The sequence below is a fragment of the Scyliorhinus canicula genome, chromosome 17, assembly GCF_902713615.1.
Source record: "Scyliorhinus canicula chromosome 17, sScyCan1.1, whole genome shotgun sequence".
NCBI lineage: Eukaryota > Metazoa > Chordata > Chondrichthyes > Carcharhiniformes > Scyliorhinidae > Scyliorhinus > Scyliorhinus canicula.
The window spans coordinates 80,042,240-80,062,104 of NC_052162.1; the positions used below are offsets into that span (position 1 = coordinate 80,042,240).

Sequence of the window (19,865 nt, forward strand, 5' to 3'; positions counted from 1 at the left end):
AATGGCGAGCGCCGATTCTTCCAAGCGGGGGGTGGGAGAATCGCGGGGGGGGCGCCAGGGGGGCGTGTCGTGAGTCGCCCGGCCCTCCCGCGATTCTCCCACCCGGCGTGGGGAGCGGAGAATTCTGCCCATTCATTCTCAGGATGCTGTTGTTGGTAAGTTAAGCATTTATTGCCCATCTCTAGTTGTCCCAAGATGCTAGTGGGCCACCTTCTTGAACTGCTTCACCCTAAGGTGACTGTTCCCCTAACGCTCCTCATCCTCCTACAGGTACCATGCCGTATGAGGGAAAGGGTGACCATGGATTTACATCGTATCAACCCATGATTTAGCTCACTTGACTAGACAGCTGGTTTATGACGCAGAGCGAGGTAGGCAGCGTGGTTATTATGCTTGGCAAAGTACTGCAGAGGTTTGCCATTGCATTCTGCAGTCTGGCTGACTAGGAAACTCTTCCACTCTTTCAAAAGACTGATAATCAAGCTGTTTGGCTACATTATGCCTGCACCTTGTGTAGCCCTAAGTTCTGAAGTCGGACTTGAACCGACTTCTAGAACTAGAACTTCTAGCCCACAGTTGGGATACTTTGATGTGTAGCCATCTCAGATGGCCACCTGCAAAGGACCATGGGAATTATGGCCATCCCAGGACTCAGACACACTCAGAGCTTGTGTATTTGCAACCCAGATAGCTAGACGCGATTGAAACCCCCGCTAGTTTGCATTCTAATGGCCCATTTTCCCAGAACAAAAAAGGACTGTACTCAGGTGACCGATACAGATGCAGACTAACCGGCGCCACTCCTTTTGCTAAGAAAGCCCAAACAGCCAAGGTCAATGACAGCTCAGGACCCACCCAGCCATCAACCATCAAGGCACCCCCCCCTTTATTGGCCAAAATCGAAGGCAGTGATCGAAGCCTGTCAAATTATGGGGTCCAAAGCTAAGGACTGCCCCAAAGAGCGAGAAATACCAGAGGGATAAAAAGAGACACAGCCATGTGTTCGGTCTCTCTTGGCCCCGGCCTACGTTTAAAACCAAGTGTAGCATTATGACCAGAAGAAAAGTTCAAGACCAACGACCGCTACCAGACGGATGAGCCCAGCAGAAACTAAGCCACTTCTACCCAGCCACGCAAGATCGGAACAAAGGCCTTGTTCATCTGCAAAGAGCCTGTTGACCTGAAGTTAAGTACAGGTTATTGTAGTTGTTAGGTGTAGTTTAACTTGTACTGTTTTGTGTTGCATGTCGAAGTAATCCTTGTGTGTAAATAAACCATCTTTGAACTTGAACTGACTAACTGGTTGTTTGGCCTTTGATTGATATCGGTAAAGTCTTGTGGTGGTACATTTGATACCTGGCGACTCTAAAGAGCATCATTATTAATTGGCAATATTATTGGTGCCGATTGGCAACAGATGGTACCACAAGATATCCCTCTCCCACAATACTCATTCGTATTAATCTGCCAGAGTAACATTTCAGAGTTTAAAACAAAAAATTCCATTAAAGGGGCAATTTAGTATGGCCAATCCAACCTACTCTGCACATCTTTGGGATGTGGGGGTGAGAATCACACCGATACAGGGAGAATGTCTTGTGGAGTTTGCACAGTGACCTGGGGCCGGGACTGAACCTGGGTCCTCGGCGCCATGAGGCAGCAATGCTGACCACTGCGCCACCGTGCCACCCCCAACACTTGAGTTAAGGGCCAATTGTGCTATTTCGGGACTGGAGTAATATCCAAGTGAGGCCAGGCAAGAAGAGTAGGCTTCGCTGCCTAAAAAGGGTATTCGTGAATCAGTTGGGTTTCTATGTCAATCTGGCAACTTCACGGTCATTTCCAATGATACCGGTATTTTATTGCCAGATTTTAAAAACTGAATGCAAATTCTCAAACTGTCACAGCGAAATTGAAACTCCGATCCCTTCGATTATTAGCCCAGTAACATATCCACGGCACTGCCCTGTCTCTTCTGCATTCTTGTTTAAACTGTTTATGTGCAAACAGCATACTTAATAGAACTAGACCTGACTTGACAAGTATGACTACAAGCTGCATAGTTATGAGGCCAGTTTAGCCATGCAATAAACAGTGCCTAACTCCTGTTATAGTCAGTTGCTCTCTATGTATTCAAGTAAAGCAGTAAAATATGTTCAAGAATGCCAACTCCAGCCAAGCTTGTGCATTTGTTTTGTGTTTTAATTGAAATTTCCTGATTGGACACAAAATCGGGGAAGTGGTTTTACATTTCTCAAAACTGCCAATAAGGGGCGGCACAGTGGTTAGCACTACTTCCTCACAGAGCCGAGGACCGGGTTTCGTCCCTACCCCAGGTCACTGTCCGTGTGGAGTTTGCACATTCTTCCCATATCTGCGTGGGTCTCACCCCTACAACCCAAAGATGTGCAGAGTAGGGGGATTAGCCAAGCTAATTGCCCCTTAATTGGAAATTGTTTTAAAAAACTACCAGTAAGTAGCAGGTATTCCAGTTTCAACTTGCACATTCACGTGCACACACCATGGGTACGGTAAAGAGGATATGGATGCAACAGGCATGTGGAATGTGACAACAAAAAAAAAGAGGTGACAGGGCAGAAACTGAGGATGGAGATGAAGGCGGGCATTTTGGCAAGGTTTGCGGATACAACCGAGTTCTAGAAAATGGTGACTGAACTGGATTTCAGGCTCTTTCTGCCGCGTAATAACACTGAATCCTGTTTGAAGGCCGTTACTGCCTTATTCTGACTGACTTCACAAAATGGGTTGGAACGAATGCATAGTTCATCCAAATTATGCATCGCTTACTTGAGAAGTTTCGAACCTCAAATGATTGGATAAAGGAGAGGACAGCTAATGTACCACATTATTCCAAGCACATGGCAGAAGGTGGCACAACCACCCCCCCACCCCCAGATGATCAGGAGGGTGCCCTGATATGCAAGCACTCAGGCAATGAAATGTGGGGGACAGGAGCACTTAATCCATCAGTGCAAATACATGTTGTACAGAAACACGAGCTGGAAGAATAGGCAGGGAGAAGCAGCCCACACAATTGTTAAAGTTTTCTACTTGCTTCCAAATAACATTTGGATAGAAAACCACAAAATGCTCCTGGTGGATGGCAGCTTTCTCAGAACACTTGGTCTTGGATTTACAGGTAAAAATGGCTTCCATTAACAAGACACATCTCTTCTAAAGTGAAGACTGTGCCCCGAACCGCGCAATAGGGACAGTATTCCCCAGAAATACTGCTCTCTCAGCGTGGTATCAAGTACCAGAAATCCAGGAAGACATCAGTCACATTTTGCTGTTTGGTCTCACTTTTTCCAGAACAATACATATAACATGAAGTGACCAGCAGGGATACTGGTGACACAAAGGCGGCACGGTGGCACAGTGGTTAGCACTGCTGCCTATGGAGCTGAGGACCAGAGTTCGATCCCAGCCCCAGGCCACTGTCCATGTGGAGTTTGCATATTCTCCCAGTGTCTGTGTGGGTTTCACCCCCACAACCCAAAGATGTGCAGGGTAGGTGGAGGGGCCAGGCTAAATTGCCCCTTAATTGAAAAATAAAAGAATTAGGTGGTCCAAATTGATTTTTAGAAAGAAATGCTGGTGACACTTCTCACAGAAAGTCTTTTTGAAGTTTTGTATTAATCAATTATTTTTGATTTCTAATTCTTTGCTGAAAGGCAGTGTAGAAAGATAGCAGCCTCTCATGACTGGCTGTTCAGTCTGAAAGATGGACAGAATAGATGTTGGGATTCCATTGGGCGTGTCTTCAGAATGGCACTATCCAAATAACACATGACCAACAAAGGTGTCAATGATTCTAACACCCAGTCCAGTCAATGTGGAATTATTGTGTCTCACCAGATTTTATGACCCATTGCTTTATATCGGGTTCACATCGGAAATATGAAAATGTTTAAAAAAACTTTAGTAGTGCTTAAATGCAACTGCTCCCTTTTCTTCTTTTACTCTACCCAACCTCCATCTTTGATTCCCAAATGGGCAAGCTGGTTCCCCCCTCTCCCCTCACCCTACCCCCATCATTTAAATTTTTTTTTAGTGTAATCAGTTATTTTTGTTTCCAATTAAGGGACAATTTAGCATGGCCAATCCATCTAACCTGCACATCTTTGGGTTGTGGGGGTGATACCCACGCAGACATGGAGAGGATGTGCAAACTCCACACGGACAGTGACCCAGGGCCGGGATTCAAACCTGGGTCCTCAGCGCCGCAGTCCCAGTGCTAACCACTGCGCCACATGCGGCCCCACCTTACCCCATTATACTCACGCAATTTTCCCCATTTACCTCTCTCCGTCCGTCACATCACTGCATCCACCCCTCCCCCCCCACCCCCCCCCCCCCCCCCCCCCCCCCCCCCCCCCCCCCGCCCCCCCAATCCTTCAGGAGGGCCATGGCCTCAACTCGATACAGCCTCACTTGGAGCATCTCTGATCCAAAACTGAATGTAGGGTTCAGGTTTGATATCAGGATATGGTTCACCGTGTTGACACACTAACAATCATCACAGTTCACCCTGGAAAAAAAAGCTTCAACATTGTTGTGTTAGAGAAGTTAAAATATATAAACTCTCTGGAATTCAATGGAACTATTATTCTCACCAAAACCAGCAGTCCATTTCATGAAGCCTCACCGTTCCATGATTAAAATAATTTCCCAAGCATCTAAAACTTGTGTCATCTAATGAATTGAAGCCTCAACCATAGGTGCACACTCGAGGGTAAATGGTTAGCAGAAAAGGTGCACAAATTTGTTCAGCATGCCAAATGCAACCACCAGAAAATCTTTCACTGCACATTCACTGCTCTCGCACTATCATGGATTAAGTGAGCATTTCAACAGCAGACTGATATTCTGAAATGGGCACACACTCGGCAAACCTGGAGATGCACAATCTCCACCCGTCAGCTTGTGTGGAAGCCAAAATGATACCATTAGATCAAGATAAAAGGCATCAAAAATACAGATATTCTGATCATCTCCTCACTCCTGTTTGTGGGGCGTGCTGTGCGTAAGTCGGCTGCTGTTTTTCCAATATTAGATTTAGAACAGTACAGCACAGAACAGGCCCTTCGGCCCTCGATGTTGTGCCGAGCAATGATCACCCTACTCAAACATCCACCCTATACCCGCAACCCAACAACTTCCCCCTTAACCCTACTTTTTTTTAGGACACTACGGGCAATTTAGCATGGCCAATCCACCTAACCCGCACATCTTTGGACTGTGGGAGGAAACCGGAGCACCCGGAGGAAACCCACGCACACACGGGGAGGACGTGCAGACTCCGCACAGACAGTGACCCAGCCGGGAAGCGAACCTGCGACCCTGGAGCTGTGAAGCATTGATGCTAACCACTATGCTACCGTGCTTCCCACTAGACTACAACTAGAATTACACTTCAAAAGTATTTAATCAGCTGCAAAATGCTTTGCGACATTCTACAGTCATGAGAAGTGCTGTGCAAATGCAAGTCTTTCTTTTTATCAGAATGCCAAGAGGGATGTGGGCCAGATTCAAAGTCAGCCACCATACTTCATTATTTATAAGTCAAAAAAGCCTCAAGCTCAGGGTAGCAATTTCTTCCATGAAATGTGACTTTGCACTGCAAAATTCTTCTGACAGTAAATTCCAGATTTTGGAATGTTCTGTTCCCCCCCCCCCCCCGCCCCCAAAATCGGGTTTTGTACCCAGCAGAGCAATCGGAAAACTTTCTGACATGATATACTCCCACTGTTCAGCAAGAACTCAGGACAAACGAGATGCCCTGTAAATTGTGGTATTGAGAAACCAAGAGAAAACCCAGGGCCAATAAATGTCAGCAGCCACCCTGACTTTGAAAGGCAGCTGCCAATAAAGCAAGGCATAAAATAGCGGCTTGGGTAAACAAAATGTTTGCAAGGCTTTTAGCAAAGTACAGGGGAGTGGGACTAAAGCATATTTCTTCCATTGCAGACCAATGAACTGAATGACGTCTCTGTTTAAATTTCTACGATTCTTATTAGCAGTGTCCCAATTTTGAGATTGGAGGGAAGCACGAGATAAAGTAAGGCAACATTATCAATGACTCTTGATTCAACACAATGACGGATTGACAGAACAGAACAGAGACACAGAAAAGGCTGTACTGGAGAAACGTGCTGGGGAGGGGGTTGCAGATGCTAGGCACACAAGACGAATTGTAACTTGATTAGTAATTTAAAGTGGATTCTAGAAGGATTTCACCAGACATAGGAGCTGGATTCACATTTTTGGCAGAGCTAGGCTTTTTAAAAGAGTGGAGTCCTTTTTTAAAAAAAATGAATTTAGAGTACCCAATTAATTTTTTCCAATTAAAGGGCAATTTAGTGTGTTCAATCCACCTACCACGCACATCTTTGGGTTGTGGGGGTGAAAGCCATGCCAATGCGGGGTGAATGTGCAAACTCCACATGGACAGTGACCCAGGGTTGGGGTCAAACCTGGGACCTCGGCGCCGTAAGGCAGCAGTGCTAACCACTGCACCACCTTGCTGCCCAAAAAAAAGAGTTGAGTTCTCAAGTGGAACCAAAAGAGGAAACCGCCTTTCAGAGCTTTTGCAACAGAGGAAATGTGCGAGAGTCCTATCTGAGGGGAGTGGAGATAGCAAGGGCAGCATGGTCCAATGAAGACACGGGCAGCAGTCTTCGGTTCAATTTTGTAAGCAATATGAAGAAACAGCAGCTTTGAAGAAGTGAAAGAAGCCAAAAATATCACTGCTCCAATTAAAGGGTGTGGAAGAGGTTTAGGTTCAATAATTCAATTTTGAGAATATTAAATGTTGTGAAATCTAAAGGCAGTTAATGAACACAATGAAATTATCAGCAAGAACGTGGAAAGGTTCATATGATGGAATAAATGTCACTGGTGTGAAGGAGGAGCAAATGGAGAAAAGTGAATGGAAAAATGGTTCAGAAATAAATTACTAATTGTAATATAAATAAAGCAGTGACATCACAATCAATCATTCTATGATCGTCAGATGGTCAAAAGAAACAGGCGTCCATCTCAGACCAGCAGTGACAACAAAGTCTACTTCAATTGTGGAGAAAAAACCACTTTACCACAATATTCCAGATCGCACATTTGTGTATTAAAAACAATGGGCTGGGTTCTCCAAAAATGGGGCGATGCCCCCACGGTTTCAATCTTGACTTTCCTTAAGAAAGGCCCGAGTGATTCTCCAACCTGCAGGGGGCTGGCAGGTCCCCGGAGTGCTCCTCGTAGCTCTGGCTGCGGATAACAGGGCCCGCACGTCCGCTCAGGAGTCCGCATATACGCACGGCGGTGGCCCAGAGCGGCCGCGCCGTGCTTGATGGTGGACTTGGACCAGCATCCAAAATGTAGGCCCACCCCCTGCATGCGCAGGGGACTTCTTTAGCACGCCGGCCCCGACCAACATGGCGTCGGTGTTCAGGGGCCAGCCGCGCCATAAAGTATGCCCGGGGGTGGGGAGAAGGAAAGAGAGGCCGGCCCACCGATTGGTGGGCCCCGACTGTGGGCCAGACCCCATCGGAGGGCCCGCGGTGAAGGAGCCCCCCTCCACCCCCGACCATTCTCACAGAGTTCCCGCCAGCAGCAACCAGGGATGAACGACACCGGCAGGACTCTGTCGTATCGGCCCGGCTGCTTGGCCCCGCCGATTCCAGCGGCCCGCGGCCAGCCCAAATGGCACCAATTCTCCGCACCTCGGAGAATCGCGCGCCGGCTTCGGGGCCTCGTGGCGCGGTTCCGCCGATTCTCCGGACCGGCACTGGGCTCGGAGAATCGCTCCCCACCCCCAACTTTGATCCCTAGTCTGTACTAAGTTCACTCAGATCAGCTTTGATTTTTAAAAAATAAATTTAGAGTACCCAATTCATTTTTTTCCAAATAAGGGGCAATATAACGTGGTTAATCCACCCACCTGCACATCTTTTTTGGATTGTGGGGACGAAACCCACGCAAACATGGGGAGAATGTGCAAACTCCGCACGGACAATGACCCAGAGCTGGGATCGAACCTGGGACCACGGCGCCGTGAGGCAGGAATGCTAACCACTGTGCCACCAAGCTTCCCTTCTAAATTAGCTTTGACCCACTATTATGGCGGCACGGTAGCACAGTGGTGAGCACTGTTGCTTCACAGCACCAGGCACCTGGGTTCGATTCCCAGCTTGGGTCACTGTCTGCGGAGACTGAACCTTCTCCCCGTGTGTGCTCGAGTTTTAATACATTAACTAACCTCAAGTTTTTTTTTTAAAAAGCCCTCAACATGCCCAGAGGGCCTCCAATACTACAATGCAGATACTGTATTACAAATAAGGACAACTGCAAATAGCTCCCTACATTCAGCTACTATACAAAGCGATGGTACTGTGTTACCACAGGCAATAGTCTTATGAATTTGTAGGTCAGACGTCACTTCTATTCCCGTTTCCCTTTTATTCCCCTGTTAATGATACATCAGCATTTCACTTACTCAATAGATGAGAAAATGCTGTTGGTAATATTAACAGAAAAATGCTTTACAAGTACATACATACTTCTCGATTTTAGACATCATTATGGACCAGGAGTGGCTCAGTTGGGTAGCTCTGCCGATTCTGAACCAGCAAGGCTTCGGTTCCAGTCCCATTCCAGGACTATGCTCATGGAAGCTCAAAGGCAGGCGAGTGTGTGTTGGTGCCAGCCCCCAACTCAGATAAAGGACGAGGATTGGTAGCAGGAACAATATCTAGCTGTAAAATCATATACCAAATCCAAAAAGTGAAAGGTGATTAACCGGCATTATGTTGACCCTGTCTAACATGGGCAAAGCCGAGAGAGAAATGAAGTATTTGAGGCACAAATTAATGGGCAACATCACTGTTAAAATTAATGCCACAGGAATATTCTTAGTGCTGTCTGCCAGTATTGGCAACAGTAAATAACTTCTCCAACAAACAGGACTATAAATATAAAAAACAGGAGTATATATTATTATACATATATTAATACACAGGGTCCCATTCTTTACAGTGAGAAAGAACATGTACAAAAATTGCGCTTGTTTCAGCTGAACAAAATAAATGGCAGCCATTCACTAACTTATTCCTCAGGGCAATGCCGTGACCAATCAGGTTAAAGCTGTCTGGTATAAATTTCAAACAATATTTGGCAATAATCTTTTTTTTTAAAAATAAATTTAGAGTGCCCAATTATTTTTTTCCAATTAAGGGGCAATTTAGCATGGCCAATCCACCTACTCTGCACATCTTTGGGTTGTGGGGGTGAAACCCACGCAAACACGGGGAGAATGTGCAAACTCCACACAGACAGTGACCCAGAGCCGGGATCGAACCTGGGACCTCGGCGCCGTGAGGCAACAGGGCTAACCCACTGCGCCACCGTGCTGCCTATTTGGCAATAATCTGTCGGTCACCATCAACAAGTGCATTCTCCGTGGAAACGTCTCGCCAAATCGGAGTCCACTAACCAACCAATTAGCGCTCTCTTCTCATGCAGTGTAAATTGTTGTTTTCCCCTTACATTGGTATTCTACAAAAGGAAAACCTTTAATGTGTCTCTTTTTTTCAGCAATACTCAAGTTCTGTCCGACCAAATAACTATTTATGAAAACAATACTGCTGATAGGGATGCAAGGGCAGCAGTTCAGTTTGAAAGATTGAACATAAGGTTCATGACATCCGCTTTTAGTTGCAACCCTCCATTTATCTCCAAAACGTATCTTGGTATCTGTGCTCAGACCAGTTAACTCAGTTGGTTAAACAACTAGCTTGTGGATCAGATCGATGCCAACAGCATAGTGTTGAAACCTCACTTTGGCTGAGGTGACGCCGAGCCTGCCTCCTCACCGTACCTGTAACTTGGTTCGGCAAACAACTGCCAAGGACCTGCTTTCAGGCAGAGAACTCAAGGAGATGAAAAATAAATGGTGGGCGGGACTCTGTGATCCTAAGGCTAAATGTTGATGCCGTTGGAAAAGCCGTTGCGTTTCTCGATGGCATCAAAACGGCCTCAGGGGGCAGCACGAAAGCGCAGTGGGTTAGCCCTGCTGCCTCACGGTGCCGAGATCCCAGGTTCGATCCTGGCTCTGGGTCATTGTCCGTGTCGGGTTTGCACAGTCTCCCCATGTCTGCGTGCGTTTCACCCCCACAACCCAAAGATATGCAGGCTAGGTGGATTGGCCACGCTAAATTGCCCCTTAATTGGAAAAAAATGAATTGGGTACTCTAAATTTATTTTTAAAAAACACCGCCTCAGGATCAGCAATTTTGGCCCCTACAGGGGGCCAGCACGGCATTGGATTGATCCATGACGCTCCATCTGCTGATCCTGGTGGGGTCCACGCATGCGCAGTGGCACCGGCACCAACGCGTACATGCGCAGTGGCTCCCTTCTCCGCGCCGGCCCCGACACAATATGGCGCAGAGCTACAGGGGCCGGCACGGAAAAAAGGATGCCCCCCAGCCAGAGAGGCCGGCCAGCCGATCGGTGGGACCCCGATCGCGGGCCAGGCCACATCGGAGCCACCCGCCCGGGATGACCCCCCCCCCCCCCCCCCACAGGCTGCCCCTGGATCCTTCCACACCGACGTCCCGCCGGCTGAGAGCAGGTGTGAATGGCACCAGTGGGACTCGGATTTTTTACGATGGCTGCTCCCAGGCCGAGAACCGGTGGAGGCCCGCGCCAACCATGCTGGCGCCAATGGCGCTAATTCTCCGCAGGGTGTCGGGGCGGTGTGGCTCGATTCATGCCGGTTGCGGGGATTCTCCGTCCCAGCCCCGGGCTGTGAGAATCCCACCCGGTGTTCAATCTCTACCAGACCCAAAGCAAATGGGCAACAGGACACTGACACTGTATCAAGCATCATGCTCTACCTCTAGTGGGAATGTTAAAGACAGGACACCCATTGTACTTTGTAACACTAGATGCTTTGCAGGTGTTAAACCAATGACCAGCAGATTCAGTTAACTGAGCAATGAAGCGGGGGCTTACAATGGGAGGCAGGCACTAAAGTGGAACAATGTCAGCACCAGGCTGACAGGTCAAACAGCTGATGAGCGATGAGAACTGTAGCATTTTACTTTAAATTTGTGAAACAACTTTGGTGCCCTACATGCTCTCGCCTGGATTCCCCCATCGAGAGGATTAAATAATTTCACGTGCCAGCTCCACCGGTGGTCCTCACAGAGAGAAGGCAATGCTCCTCATTTTCAGAATGAAAGAAAATTAAACTTGGCGAACTGAAGCTTTGCTGCTTTGGTCTCATTATTGCTGCAAGTTGAAGGAAACACAATGATTACATTTCACTAGCTTAGCACAAGAGCATGGTAACCAGACATAGCACCAACAGCTTAATACCTTCCTTTAACTCAGCCTCATATTATTCTGCATTAAGAAAAGGACACACACCACCATTTACCTGGCTGTCGTACAATAGAAGCTGTCGCTTAAAATGAACGGGGAGCAATTGAAATTTTTGAAAGAAAAATTCTTTTGACTTCAGTCATGGAAACTGCATGTGACTTCGTAACCTTACAGAAGTGAAAGAGAGAGTGTTGTTGTACTTTGCATGTTCATAAGTTATTCAAATAAAGAAAGCATAGTCTATAATAGAAGAGTGTTTGAAAGGATTTGCATTAAATAACACAACAGGAGCCTCAAATTCAATTGACAGTATGCAGATTTGCTTCCTGTGGAGCAGAATTGTGTTGGAAAAAAGGCAGCAAAATACTAGAGGACGGTCATTTCACTGAAATACTTTGTAGATTAAAAATGAGCAAGGTATATTACATGTGAAATTAAAAGTTGCTCAATTACTGGTAAAGATCGTCACTTCAGCCTGTAAACCGGAATTAAATCTATTTCTAATGAACCATCAGACTCATTAAATATACAATAGGCATTTCCATCATCTTTCAGGAAAAACGTTAAAGCAACGTTTCAAGTTATTGAAGCATTTAAAAGTACACATTTCCCCCTCAATTGATTAATCTGTATACTCTGTCCCATATTATCAAAGTGTTATTTTGTTATCTTTCATAGAACATAGAACAGTACAGCACAGAACAGGCCCTTCGGCCCTCAATGTTGTGCCAAGCAATGATCACCCTACTCAAACCAACATATCCACCCTATACCAGTAACCCCACCCCATTAACCTTATTTTTTAGGACACTAAGGGCAATTTAGCATGGCCAATCCACCTAACCCGCACATCTTTGGACTGTGGGAGGAAACGGGAGTACCCGGAGGAAACCCACGCACACACGGGGAGGACGTGCAGACTCCGCACAGACAGTGACCCAGCCGGGAACTGAACCTGGGACCCTGGAGCTGTGAAGCATTTATGCTAACCACCATGCTACCCTTTCATCTCGACTATTCTAATCCTCCATTCTCCAGAAACCCGAGGTCATCCAAAATTCTGCTGTCCATATCCTAACACAGGCCAATTATCATTGGTCTATCGCCCATGTGTTCACTGGCTCCCAGTTAAGCAACACCCGTATTTTAAAATCTCGTTCTGGTTTTCAACTCTCTCCATTGTCTTTCTTCGCCCCATTTCTGTAGCTGACTCCATCCCTTCAATCGTCCAAGACATTCATGCTCCTGCAATCCAGGCCTCTTGTGCATCACCAACTTTAATTGGTGGCTGTTCCTTCAGATGCCTGAGCACTAAGCTTAAGAACCTTTTCCTGTGGGTTTCGTCCCACAGCCCAAAGATGTGCAGGGTAGGTGGATTGGTCATGCTAAATTGCCCCTTAATTGGAAAAAAATAATTGGGTACTCTAAATTTTAAATAAAGAACCTTTTCCTGAACATCTGTCTCTGTAGTTCACTTTCCTACTTTAAGACACTCCTTACACTGTGGTGATATGCATCACTGTAGATTCACAAGTGGTTAATGTAAATACACGTAGACTAGCTGGACACTAGAGGGAACACCAGAGACATGAAACACAGACATTCAACCAATAGGTCAGTAAGATAGGACACGACCAATGAGCATTCGCGATACACAGAGGTGACACCACCACAGGAGGGAATTACACCAACCCATATAAAAAGGACACAGCACACATGATCTTCCTCTTTCCAGTGGAGTCCACAGGGTTGACTCAACACATCATACCCACCACCTGGATTGTAGCAGGCTGGTTCATCAGTCTGAGTAGCTATAGCAGGATTAACGGGAAAGTCGAATCCAAGTAGGAGAATTGTTAACAGTTTAAATAAACATGTTAAAGCTATCTCCAAGTCTGAACCTTCCTTTGTCAGAGTGCACATCAAGGAAGCAGCTTATGCTACGTCAAGAGCATAACAAAACATACACTATTTGACCAAATTTTCAATGTGCCCCAATATCTTCATGTTTCGCTCTTTGTCAGATAACCTTCCTGTGAACTACTCCTTTGGAATATTTTATTATGTCAAAGGCACTATTAAATGCAGGATGTTTGCACATTCTTCCCGTGTTTGCGTGGGTTTCGCCCCCACAACCCAAAGATGTGCAGGGTAGGTGGATTGAACACGTTAAATTGCCCCTTAATTGGAAAAAATGAATTGGGTATTCTAAATTTATTTTAAAAATAAATAAATAAAATAATGAGCAATATTCTCACCATTCAATCAGAAAGTTGTGATTTTTAGCATTATTCTTGGTTCGGAAATCTCGGTTCAGTGCTGTAATATATCACGGGCCTTCGAATGGGCTGTAAAATAAAGGGCCCCCACCTGCCAGTTCTGGCAAATGTGGTTGTATGTATCCATTCAAAGAAAGGCAGGGCGTTTTCCCATCGCATTGGCCAATATTACCCCCCCCCCCCTTCCACACACACTGAGCCAAGACATTTAAACAGATTAACTAGTTATTCAGGTTATTACTGGATGTCTGATTTGTGCTATACACAAAATAGCTGCCACATTCATCCACATAAGAACAACGACTGTATTTCAAGTTAATTCACCCTGGATGTTTAGACAAATAATGCAACGCAGAAAGGCAACTTCTCCCCCAGGGCTTTTATCGACCACAATATCACAATTCTTCACAAGACATTGCTGCGCCCTTTGTCAATTATTCCAGTAGAGGTGTGACATGGCCATTAGTGAACTGAATGCATCAGTAGATAGACACCTGCAATGCTGGACCTGAAGCTAATATAGTTCCACAGAACTTTCCTTTTACTTCACAGAATTTTCCTTTACTTATTCTTTCGTAGGATTTGGGCATCGCTGAGTAAGCCAGTATTTATTACCCATCCCTAATTGCCTGAGAGGAAGTGGATGTGAGCTGCAGCTTAAACCACTGCAGTCCATGTGGTGTAGGTACACCCACAGTGCTAAAGGTGAAACTTCCCGGATTTTGACCCTGAAATAGTGAAGGAACGATACATTTCCACGTCAGCATGCTGAGTGGCTTGGAGGGGAACATGCAGGTAATGGCATCCCCATTATCCCTAGCATCTGCTGCCCTTGTCCTTTTAGGTGGTAAAGATCACAGGTTTGAAACAAACATGCCGTCAAAGGAGCCTTGGTGAGTTGCTGCAGTGTGTATGGTACACACTGCTGGCCACTGTCCATCGGTGGTGCAGGAAATTAATGTTTAAGGTGGTGAATGGGGTACCAATCAATTGGTTTGCTTTGCCTTAGAAAGTCAATCAAGCTTTTTGAATGTTGTTGGATCAGAAATCATCCAGGCAAGTGAAGAGTTTTCCATCACACTCCTGACTTATACCTTGGACAGGCTTCAGGGAGTCAGATGAGTCTGCAGAATTCCCAGTCTCTGACCTGCTCTTGTAGCCACAATATAGTTCAATTTCTGATCAATGGTAATCCAGAATGCTAACAGTGAGGTTTCAACAACAATAATGCCTTTTAATATAAAGGGGAGATGGTTAGATGTTCTCTTGTTGGAGATAGGGCATGGTGGCACTGCTGCGTCAGTACCAGGGACCCGGGTTCCATTCCAGCCTCGGGTGACTATCTGTATGGAGTTTGCACATTCTCCCCTGCATGGGTTTCCTCTGGGTGCTCTGGTATCCTCCCACAGTCCAAAGATGTGCAGGTTAGGTGGATTTACCATGATCAAGCGCCCCTCAAGTGTCCAGGGATGTGCAAGTTAAGTTACAGGGATAGAGCAGGGTGGATGGGGGAAGTGGACATGGGGGAGTGGACATGGGTAGAGTGCTCTTTCGAAGGGTCGGTGTAGACGTGATGGGCCGAATGGCCTTCTTATGCACTGTAGGGGTTATATGTAGATTGATACATAGCCATTGCCTGGCACTTGAGTGGCATAAATGTTACTTGCCGCTTGTCAACCCAGGGCTGAATGTTGCCCAAAATTCAGCTGGAAAGCACCACCAAAACTGTATTTTGTACTTTCAAATCTAAAAGACTCTCCACTCACCAATGTAATGCAATTAAAACATGTTCTGTACATTCAATTAGGGAAACACAAGTTTGTAAAGTTATGTACTTTTGGAATAATCCGTAGAAAGAAATGCCGTCTTGGTCTGGTCTCAGTACTTGATCGAGATGCTACGATGGCAGCAAAGAATCCTCAGAGAATGGGATTGCAACGTTAGCTCAGTTGAGATCCATTCAATAAAGGCGAACCCTGACCTAGCTGGGCTATAAACAGTTAATTTGCATTCTGACTCATACCAGACAGGATAGCAAGCATAATTACATGGTACTGTGTAGAATTTAATAGGCTGTGCAATACAACTGGAGACAGCAAGCTAATCAGCTCAAAGTCCTCTCTATTCCACAGTGGAATATATTGGATTGTATGATACAGCCAGCAGATGGCTCAAACAAATCCATACTTTGCTTTCTCTATCTCGGGTTAAACCTTTTTCTTGTTTGTTTGTAAACGGTAGGAATTTCAAACATACATATTGTTAAAAATTGATCAACCTCCCCAACTGCAAACTGCCCGCTAATGGAATGGATCTGATGATTAAAAACTAAGAAGAAAATAACAAATTCAGGGCACGTACATAAGCCTGTTTATCTAATCTACTCAGGGTTTAGCATACACATGGAAACAAGTCGGCGCATGCTCCTGCTGAAGCATGATTCATGCTCGATCAGAGCTTGGTTCAATCCTCAGCCCCAGCTCAAGTAATAGACTTCGAGTTTCGAAAATGAAGGAGTCAGTGAAATGAATAGATTCTGATGAGCTCAACATTACATTCCCTAGACACTCCAAATACACTCCATGCTGACCTTGTGTGCCGAAATGCTTGCATTGTTATGACATTATGAAAATTTCCATTCTGAATCATTAAACATCTTTCAAACCAATCCCACTCAATTCTTTAAAATGGATCTGAACCAATTACTTATTAACAATTTTTACTGCTTAAGTTTTCAGCCTTTTGCGCACATCCATCTCCATAGTCTCCCGCATCAGATCAACTCTGGCCCGTCAGTAACAGCCTATTTGCATGACAGGATGAGGGGGTCAGACATTATTCTGGTGTGCTCACCCGATTGTGGTCAAGTGCACGTTCCTGAAAATGACTAGACCGGATTATGTACTCATGTACTCTCCTCACATTGCTGCATTTTGCAGCGGCAGGTCAGTCAACAGGAAAGCGCTTCGACCAAAATCCTGCAGATGCTGAAAATCTGAAATCAAAACAGAAAATGTTGGAAATGCGCAACATGGTCAGGCAGCGTCCGTGGAGAGAAAAACAGAGTTGACATTTCAGGCCACCTGAAAGGTCATCAATCTCGATCTGCCTCCACAGATGACATTAGACCCGCTGAGTATTACCAGAATCTTCCATATTTCAATCTAAATATTGTCCGAAATAAATTCAGATTAATTTTCAACATTCAGATTTTCCCAAATTGATCTAAAAATAAAATTGTCGCTTGGTGGGATGATTCTTCCAAGTCTCCCTTTTCCAAGCAGTGTTGCCTGGAATCACAGATCATTTTCTCTTCTCCTCCCAAATGTGTGACTGAAAGTGTGCACAACCACTTGTGGTCCCATACAGTTTACCTCACCCAAGTATCTGACCTTCATGTTTTGGCCAACAAAACGAGCATTAACAGGCCCTTTTACCACATGGAGCGCCACAGTTCAGCTGATGTTTCTCTAACCCACATATACACACTGAGGTGAGTTTTGCAACCCCTTACTCCTATGCTATTTGAAATCATCCAACTCAAAGGAGTCAGGGATTAAAACTTGGGCCTTCAAGGTTTAGTAAATTCTATGTAATACATTTACCATCTGAATCACAGTAAACAGGCTAAGAATAGAAAACAACTACCTGGGGGGAAAAAATTATTGGAATCATATTTCCCACAGAGGACACGATTCAACGGCCATGCTGCGCCGGAAAAGTAGCTTGCCGCGGCACAGCATGGCCATTGATAAACAGGTGACCAGCTCCCGGGACCTACCTGGCTTGCCATGCCTCGCAAGATTCAACACAATCCCGTGAGACGTTGCGATGTGGATCCCGCCCATTATTAGCAAATCTGCATATTAAAGCAAAGCAGCAAGCCTCACTGCAATGTACAGATCCAAGAGTTATGTGCAGCCCCGGCCGCCCATTCCCCATTCAGGCCCCTTATTCAACATCAGTCGTGTTGAAAAGCCATGTGTTTCACAGCACTGCGAGTGCTGGGAAACAACGGCTAAACGCGCTTGCTAGTGGACATTATTCCCTTTTGGGAGAATGACACACAGAGTGTTCAGAAATAATTCATGGGTTCGCTGGAGGGAGACATGCCTGGCTGTCTGGTGCAAACTTTTTTTTTTTAAATCAGGAATTATTACCATTGGGTCCCATTTCCTTCATTTAAATGCCGCCCTCATCTCTCAAACCTCTGCCGAAGACTCTGGATACCTACCTACCCTCCCCCCCCCCCCCCCAACTTGACAGTGCGACCCGGGCCCGATCCCCAGCACAAACAAACTGTCGCCTGGACATGTTGCGACTGCCAGCTGGGCACTCCCGCAGTGCCTCTGCCTGCCTAGCAATGCCACCTGTGAACACCAGGGTGGCATGGCCAGGGTGCTCGGCTGGCACTGCCAAGGTGGCAGGAGTGCTAGAGTACCATCCTTCCCAGAACCGGACCACTTGGGGCCTCAGATGGCCTGGGAGACACCACCAGCTGCCATTATGCATGGTCCACGTTTGTGTGGATTAGTGCTAACTGGTGGCATGGAAAGGACTCACAGGCACGGCCGTTCGATACAGGACCTTGGGAGACCCCGGCGCTGGCTAACTGCTCACTTAAATATGCAATTCTGGGTCCCATTAGATGTTGCAGGGCGTCCTTAGCGTCGCAAATCTTGCAAGACGCCTCTCATGAGATTTGATGTCCCCATCGTGCGCGACGAGGCCGTGAGATCGGACCCAAAAGAGTCTTCATGTAAAACAAATTACTTTTCAAACTTTAAAGAGAAATATTAACATTTATGCTTTTAAAAACTTGCACCACAGTTTTCTGGAAGTGAAATGCTTATTCAACTATTTTATTATAAAGTTACGAGCCACATTTTGAAACATAATGTATTTAATATGTACATGGCAATAAAATATAATTACATTTAATAGTCTCATCATCTCATCCGTTCTTTTAATTAACCAGAATTTGCTCGGCCACTGTTCTATTAAATAGAAATTTAATAGGAGTGTACATTAGTGGAAGACAAGAATAGAATGAGGTTCCCCAATGACCCACTGTTTAAATTACTGCCAGATATGGCCCCAGTCTGTAGGGCCTAGATTCAAGCCTTAATCTATATTGTGCCAGCTGATCTCAGCAAGGGTAGCACAAAAGGGTTTTACGTGCTGTCAGAGATGGGAAAAATGCAAAAAAGCCAACCAAAGCTTTTGAGAAAGTCCCTCATAAGAGGTTTTTAACAAAATAAATTTAGAGTACCCAAGTATCTTTTTTCAAATTAAGGGGCAATTTAGCGTGGCCAATCCACCTACCCTGCACATCTTTTTGGGTTGTGGGGATGAGACCCATGCAGACAGGGGGCCACAAAATAAGTTGGTGTGAAAAATTAAAGGTCATGGGATTGGGGGTGATAAATTGGCTTGGACTGAGAATTGTTAGCAGAAGGAGGGTCTTTTTCAGAGTGGCAGACAGTTAGGAAGATACGATGGCCTTCATTGCAAGAGATCTTGAATACAGGAGAAGGACATCTTATTGTAGCTGTACAGGGCCTTGGTGAGACCACACCTGGAGTATTGCGTAGAATCTTGGTCTCCTTTCCAAAGAATGCATAGACTTGCGACAGACTGAGTGCAGCGAAGGTTCACCAGACTGATTGTCCCATGAGGAGATATCACGTCAGCTAGGCTTGTATTCACTGGAGTTTAGAAGAACGTGGGGTGGATTTCTTGAAACATATAAAACTCTGACAGGGCTGGACAGACTGGGTGCAAGGATAAGGTTCCCCCTGTCTGGGGGATCCAGAACAAGGGGTCACAGTCTCAGAATACAGAGTCGGCCACTTAGTACTGTTATGATGAGGAAAAAAACGTGGAATATGCAAACGGAAATATTGGCCATTGAAAAGGCTTTCACATTTTAAAATGGACACAAATCCCAAAGATGGCTGAAAATGTACAGTTAGCCACGAACAGGAATGACTGTAGGGTGTTTGTTGAAGGAACAATGGAACCCCTCTCTGTGTTTCCAGTCAAAGTACTTCTAAAAGCATCCAAAGACGGATTACCATCTCCGGTAAAGACAAGGGAACATAACGACTATCTCATCTCAAAGACACTGGCTGCAATTGCCTCGACCGACTGCGTATTCTGGGTTTCCAGTTGGAATGT

The 19,865-nt window shown here is 45.7% G+C and overlaps 1 protein-coding gene across 7 annotated transcripts in view; it reads right to left on the reverse strand.

Annotated features, from left to right (window-relative positions):
* Window positions 1-19,865, reverse strand: part of elf1 (E74-like ETS transcription factor 1) — a 307,622-nt gene that overhangs the window by 167,029 nt on the left and 120,728 nt on the right. Inside the window, exon 2 of one of the 7 annotated variants that reach the window (XM_038776291.1) lies at window positions 16,539-16,680. The exons of the other annotated variants lie outside the window; for them this stretch is intronic. The gene's annotated coding sequence lies outside the window, so the exon portion shown is untranslated. The remainder of the gene's footprint in view (window positions 1-16,538; window positions 16,681-19,865) is intronic. 7 annotated transcript variants of the gene reach the window in all.